The sequence below is a fragment of the Haliotis rufescens genome, unplaced genomic scaffold (genome assembly GCF_023055435.1).
Source record: "Haliotis rufescens isolate VD_foot unplaced genomic scaffold, xgHalRufe1.0.p SCAF_6, whole genome shotgun sequence".
Classification (NCBI taxonomy): domain Eukaryota; kingdom Metazoa; phylum Mollusca; class Gastropoda; order Lepetellida; family Haliotidae; genus Haliotis; species Haliotis rufescens.
In genome coordinates, this window is record NW_025964334.1 from 9,223,430 (window position 1) to 9,230,925 (window position 7,496).

Here is a 7,496-nt window from a genome sequence, read left to right on the forward strand (position 1 = left end):
TGATACCTTTCTAACATCTTCTCCTGTTTCTTTAATACACTGTTTCTCTTTTCAGAATTCATGTTGAAATGAGAGAGACTATAACAACCGACAACTAATATACCACAAGAATAGTAGTATGGTGATGATACATGATTTATTCACACTAAGATATTCAATATTATTACATTCACATTAACAACATAGAAAGGAACCAGTCTAAAATCGTTTTTGCAACTTTAACATCTTCACAACGCGTTGCTTCAATCCGTTAATCCATTCTGGTGTTTTGAACTTATTGTCACGATAATCCTTACACTGATCCGGTACTAAATGGAAAGCAGACATATCACACAGTTCTGGATCATCAGCAAGAAGCTTCATCCATTTCCCTATCACATGATCATTGTCAACATCAGAGAGTGCTGTGTTGAAGTATTTGTCCACTTGCTCCTCTTCTGTCATACCATGACAGGTATGAACTGCTTCATCTTCTGTATCAAACATGCATCCAAAACACAATTCACACAGTCACTGTGTGATAATTTTAGACACTTCTGAAGAGTAACTCAAAGTGAGGAGATCCTCTGCCTGTTTCAGTTTCGATGTCATATGCACTTCATCTGCACAGACGCGTAATGGCCTCATTTTCTTGATGATAACTCTCTTTGTTACATTGAAATGATCTTCAAATTTCCTCTTTGCATCCTTCACACATTCCATCCTATCTTGAATCCACTCTGTGGAACTTGCTAATACTGGTTCATTTAGTGTGTGAGGTGGTCGCATGACCTGCTTCCATGAGTAGAATGTAGACTTCGCTCCTCTGTTGGTATAAAAAGTAGCATAAACACTTTGGCAATAAAGACGTTATTTCTTTACTTGTGCTAAGTTCAGATGGAATATGAAATAACTGCGACATAAACTCAACTTTTAATTGTTCTTGGATCAGAATCACGTCTCATGATTTCACTTCTCACCTCCATTAATATTTGACCAAGTCTATTTTTTCCTTTCCATTTAGCTGGGTTAAGAATATTAGGATCATGTAGAGACAACCCCACACCCCACAATCGGTCATATGGACTCGCCTCTACTAAGATTTTAGGAAAGGTATCTTTCAATTGTTTCTTCAGAAAAGCAGACTGTGTAAATTTCGCTAAAGTTGCTTTATAAACCACATTGTAACTCAAGTCATTCCACCGGTGTTGATTAAATAATCGAACACTTTTCCCCAAACGTTTCTGTTCAAAAGCAGAAGCACATTTTAAAATCTTATAAGCAGTTTCCCAATCTCCGAAGGCACAGGCTTCACTGTACATGTAATACTGTTCAGCACAGTTAAATGTTATTCCTTCAATAAAAATCTTGGTGGGGAAATGCTGACTGAACACAGAGATTCTGGTATAAAAAAATACACACTTGTCAGTTGTTCTTGTTCCCATGATCAGTTCTGGTTCTTCGACTGTAGACAAGATTCAGATTGCTGTCTCTCACTATGTCGCTCACTGTTCAAAGTCAAATGAATGTTTCAGCAACGAAAGCGCTACTACATTCTAAAACCACCAGGTGATCTCTGATACATGTATTTCATTGGTGAAAATACATTTCCTTAGGTTTTTCATTGGTTACTACCGAGTTGTATATCACATGTTCAATTTGAAATGAGGATTCATTTCCGCTATTAGCCGTACATTCCAATAATGGAATGTTGCTATTTGGAATACTTAGAGTTTGTTTACTCACTCCTCCTTTGATATGTAGCTGGTATGCTAGCTGGTATGCTGTCCCTCACTCCTCGTCCATGCTCTTGAATGCTATTGTTTTCTCTTGGAATGTTATCCTCACTCCTCTGGAATGCTATTGTTATCTTCTGGAATGTTATCCTCCATCCTCTGGAATGCTATTGTTATCTTCTGGAATGTTATCCTCCATCCTCTAGAGTGCTTTTGTTATCTTCTGGAATGTTATCCTCCATCCTCTGGAATGCTATTGTTATCCTCCTATTGTCCGAAACTGGGTAATTACTACCTACTGTGGATGTATGCCGCTTTTGGCAATATTTCAGCAATATCACGGCAAGGGACACCAGAAATGGGCTTCACACATTGTACCCATGTGGGAAATCGAACCCGGTTTTCAGCGTGACAAGAAAACTACGCAGCAGAATCTGTCCTACTCGGGGTTTCTATAAATACCGGACACACTGATAGTACTCTTCTATATGATAATATCACTTTCAACCTTTTCTCTATTTCCTTTTTAGTTTTCTACTACTATAATCTCACTAATCCGGACCCCTGTGTATTCAACTTTCGTCACACAGAAGTCCGGATTGGACAGATTATTCTCTCGGTTCATTTCAACTTTTAAAAATTATCAGAAACGTTTTTCATTTTCTACATAACGAATACCTTAAAAATATAAAAGACCACCCAAACCAGTGAACAACAAGTCTCGAGTATTATTTAACGAAACAGTTTCCACCGGGTGTAAAAAGCAAAACAGCTGTTAAAAGTATGATAATGGGTCACTGAAGGTCAGGGATGACACCACATTACTTCTGTTACTGGAGTCCTATTGAAGCCCGTGTCCCGGTATGGCCTAAGTAGACGCTTCACAACTAAAATTGTTAAATACCAGTCAAACTTTAAAATTTGAGCCAGACAGAAGTAAGGACGACAGAGAAGTGTTATGGCACGCGAACAACTATAGACCAGAACGAAAGGTAAATGCGTTCGACGGCACAGAGTGTAACTGATACGGTCAGGTTAAGCTTGGGTCATACATGTAATTATGTTGATCAATACCAACAGGTCTGCCATTGAGTGTCATCAACTCATCGTTATATATTAAGTCGTACGGTGTGTATTTCAGTCCCAACTAACGAATGTCATGATGGATTTCCCAGCCTATCGCAGTGTTCTGAGTGTCTGACTGGGAACTTAACACTCTTCCTGCATGCATTGTTTACATCGCTAGGGTAGCATTCATACTGAAAAGTATAGGGGGTAATTCGGGAATATACTTTCTCGTTACTCTGTTTAAATCACGGTGTCTGGAACATCTACCGTTTCTTGTCGTCACAACACGCAAGAAGATTGTTTTATTAATATACACAAGAAACGTTTCAATTTTCAGACCTCTTAAAACTCGTAATTACCTTTGTTTGGGGCGGTGAGACGGAACTTGTTTTATAACCTCCATTGACGCCATTCTGTTGTTCTCCAGTCGGGTTAAATGTAATAAACAGGGATGTTATAATAATCCTGGGATTTTATTAATACGACTTCCATTTAGATTGTAACATGAATGTTTCTCGATACTTGCCGTAAAAGGCGACTATGCTTGTCGTAAAAGGCGACTAACGGGATCGGCTCGCTGACTTGGTTGATACATGTCATCGATCCCAATTGCGTGGATCGATGCTCATGATGTCAGTCACTGGATTGTCTGGTCAGGACTCGATTATTTAACAGACCACCGTCATATAGCTGGAATATTGCTGAGTGCGGCGTTAAACAACAAACAAACAAACAAACAAATGTTTCTCGCTTGAAAATTATTTTGCATCAGAATACAATGTAATGAAATGTAAACTCAAATGACAAATGTTTTCTGTATATACCCACCGATCGTACATGCAACCTTCGTATCTGTAGCCCAGTGAGTGAGTGTACCACTAAGCTACCGACGCGCTGATAAATCAATGTGAGAATGGTTTTTTGAAGTACCGTACGCCAGCAACAGATATTTTACCCCCGTTTCCTAAGGTTCATGGAAAGTATGTTTGAAACATAAATATGTAAAGTACTGTCGAAAATGCTAGAAAACTGCTTTTCTGGCTTCATTTAATAAATACGAGTCATCGGACTTATAAAAAGAGCATATATCAAAACAACGCAAATTGCCCTAATCTAGCCTGTCCTAACTGACACTGTGATTACCCTTAAAATGTACTTTTACAGGTAAAATGATGATCAACTTAGAAAATATTCGTGTCGTCATGCATGTATGAAATAGCCTATAACTTGAGGTAATTACCTAACACCTGTCCCGAGGTGATGACTTCACACCGTCCCGTGCATTCTAAAAGGTGCAAATGTCACCGAGCTGGGGGTGGTCTCAAAATATTGCTGTTATTGTACTTAATTGACATGTGCGTTGATTAGGTAGCAATTTAAGATATGTACTGCATTATATTTGCTTGGAAACATGATGGACTGGTTGAGAGCTATGAAACGGGATGAGTATTGGAAGGTTGCGGTTTTGGAATCCAGAAGTATTTGTTGTTCTACAGATGATTTCTTGAGGTAGCATTTATCACCGCTGATGACGTATGTGAATCTGTACTTTTGAATGTTGTGTTATGTCTTGCCACAACCCTTTACACTTAGCCAAGATGGGCACAACAGGGTTGAGCTCACAATGTCTGACTGCCGTACGTAAGACAACGTGACCGTGTTGTGCCGCCAGCACATATGTCCTGTACTTTACAGGGTTCTTATTCAGCCGAATCTTCTCCATGAGTTGAACTTTCGTTTCATATGGTCTGAAGTCGACAATGTCATATATTCATGTATGGTCGCCTTCAGACTAAACATGGTTTGGGCGAGAGTATCTGATTCCCGGATGTTATATTAACTGGCGTTATCCATGACAATGACACTGACGTTGTTATAAATGGGCAATAGCTGAAGTTCCAACCAGTCTATGAACACATCCCCTCTTATAATTTCCTTATGAAAATCACCAGGATTTTTTCGCCTCGAAAACTAGCACACATCCATCAATAAGCCCCATATCATGGGTTGCAGCATGCAAAACAATGACACGATTACCTTTACCTGGTGGTACCATGGGTGCTTTTTGTCCATCTGCCGATAGCCACATGTAGTCAGTGGAATGATTCATGAAGGTAAATTATCTGGACGCACTGTCTGTGATAGCTATGAATGGTTCGGAGATAATGTGACCTCATAGACAGGATGGAATATTTTCCCCTGAAAAGTGCTCGGTCATCGCCACGCGCAGTGTATCATAATCCCATCTCTTGGAGAGCAATAGGTAGTGCAGTTAATATTATTTTATCTTTAATTCCTCCCAAATTCTACTACAAGACAGGGTTACCTTCTGCTCATAAAGCTTGTACACTATACTCCTAATCACCCTGTATCAAAGCTGTCTAATATCCTTTTACGTCCCAGTTTTGTTTTTGAGACCTCCCCTGTTTTGTTTTATTTATCATACCGTAGACTTGATGGTATGAATTAAAAACCAAATAGCTAGGGCAGTTCGGTAATTCACCCTATCTAAATTAATAAATGGTTTCCCTCTATCTCTTTAAAGTGTAAAGAACGTGTATACATTTCCAAGTACAGACTACATATCGTGTAAAATGGTTATGGCTATGCAAGTGTAATGTAACATGCATCATGGGAGCAATGTTAACAAAACAAACACAGCGTCATTTTAGAAGTTGCACATCTGGACTTTTCCCCAAATGATTTTTGTTTGTGGATTAGATGTTTTATGGAGACTACATTATTATCATTATAACGGAGTTATTTCTATAGTCCGTTTCAGACTGCCACCATTGGACTTAGAATAAATGTAAACTTCCTGTTTTCGTTCGAATTTGTCTACTGTAAACTTGTCGATAGGACTCCATGTGACTGAAATACTTCAAACCACAGGTAGGTCGATCGGTAGTTGCTCGATATTTCAATAACAACAGTCTGTGAAAATTATATCCTTTTTTAACAGGCAAAAAGCAGTTTTCTAGCATTTCCGACAGTACTTTAGTCTCTATAACTGGTACTTTAAGTTTCTTTTATCGGTTCTATATCGGTGTACTATATACACTACGCGGGCTGGTTATCTCTCTTCTTTGATGAGTATGGGGTGTTTCCGCTTTATCGGATTACCGACCGCCACCGTGGTCTAGTGGTGGAGCGGAAGGTCCGGGGTTCGATCCCCGGCCGCGTCATACGAAAGGACGTTAAAAGATGGTACTTGTTGTTACCCTCCCCTGCAGTAAGGGGCTAAAACAAGGACTGCTCGTCTCGGAATCAGTATATATATACTGTGTCTGAGTGGGGTATTCATGTTAAACTGCGGCATGGTATCTGTGAGCTAGCACTATAAATCGGCATCAGTCCGGTCAAGTACAAGCAGCCACACACACACGTGCATGCACGTCGCTATATAAGTGCCATAATCTAGGACGCGACGTTAAACCCAATTTCACCTCACCTCATCGGTATAACCTACCACAGTCTGGTTATATTATGATGAACACCATACGAGTGAGAGTTACGTTTCAGACCACTATCAACAGTATTCCAGTTATTATGTCAGTGTCAGTCAGCTTAATGTGAGAGGAAAGGCAGAAGTGATGCCGGTCTCAGATGCTGACCACTTTGATAAAACCCACGAGCGCAGTACGGTGCTGACAAATCGGGGAGAACCGTTATTCGAACCCACAATCATATGTTTCTGGCGTGCCCAAGGGATGCAACAGACACCATAATAGACTACAAGTTGGAATCGTACTTGAGTTGGTATGTTTAAATTACCATCGTATCTACCTACTAAGCTTAACATCTTACGTGTACACAGAATAATATGACAGATTCATATCGCCTCCTTTAGTGAGTGAGTGAGTGAGTTGGGTTTAACGCCGCTTTTATTCCAGTTAAATCACGGCCTGTCAGCTTAATGTGGGAGGAAAGCCCGAAGTGATGCAGGTCTCGGACGTTTACCACTTCGGTGAAACCAACGAGCATGGGTATGGTGCTGACAAACCTAGAAACATAATCGGGGCGAACCGGGATTCGAACCAACAATCATAGGTTTCTGGCGTGCCCAAGGGACGCAACTCTGCACAGCGAATCGCGGCGCCTTAGAAGACTGGGCCACCCGTGCCCCCTCGCCTTCTTTAAGCTAGTATGTTCGAGATGCCATCGCTACTTCATTCCTTATGATGATGTAACCAATAGCATTAAACGTGTAGTGACAGCTGTGACAACTGTGATTAACATGAGGAAATCGGGATTTTTTAAAGTGTGAGGAAAAAGTTCTATACTTCTGTGGTTGGGCTTCTTCAGGAGCTGAAATATCACCGATGTGACGTTAAATTTGTAATCAATTACCTCAGTGTCATGCTCCTGGCCATATTGTGTCCTTCCTGGGTGACGCATAAAATATGTTTCAAATAATTGGAAAGTATATGTAATTTACAAGAAAAATACACCATTGGAAATTCGAAACGCCAACGCAAAAGAATAATCCCCCGAAATAGATTCCATTGGGCGAAATTAGGCAGATTAGTGATATGAATGGATCGCTAAAAGTATCAGTGACGACACCAGGTGTTTTGCGAAAAGGGTCAGCAGCATGTCCGGCTGCTCATTCTGCAACATCCCCCCCCCCCTCCCATCACCTCACAATTTTGATCAAAAAGTTTTTGTTTGCTTTCTGTTTGTTGTCCAGCGCCACAATATTACAACCAAATG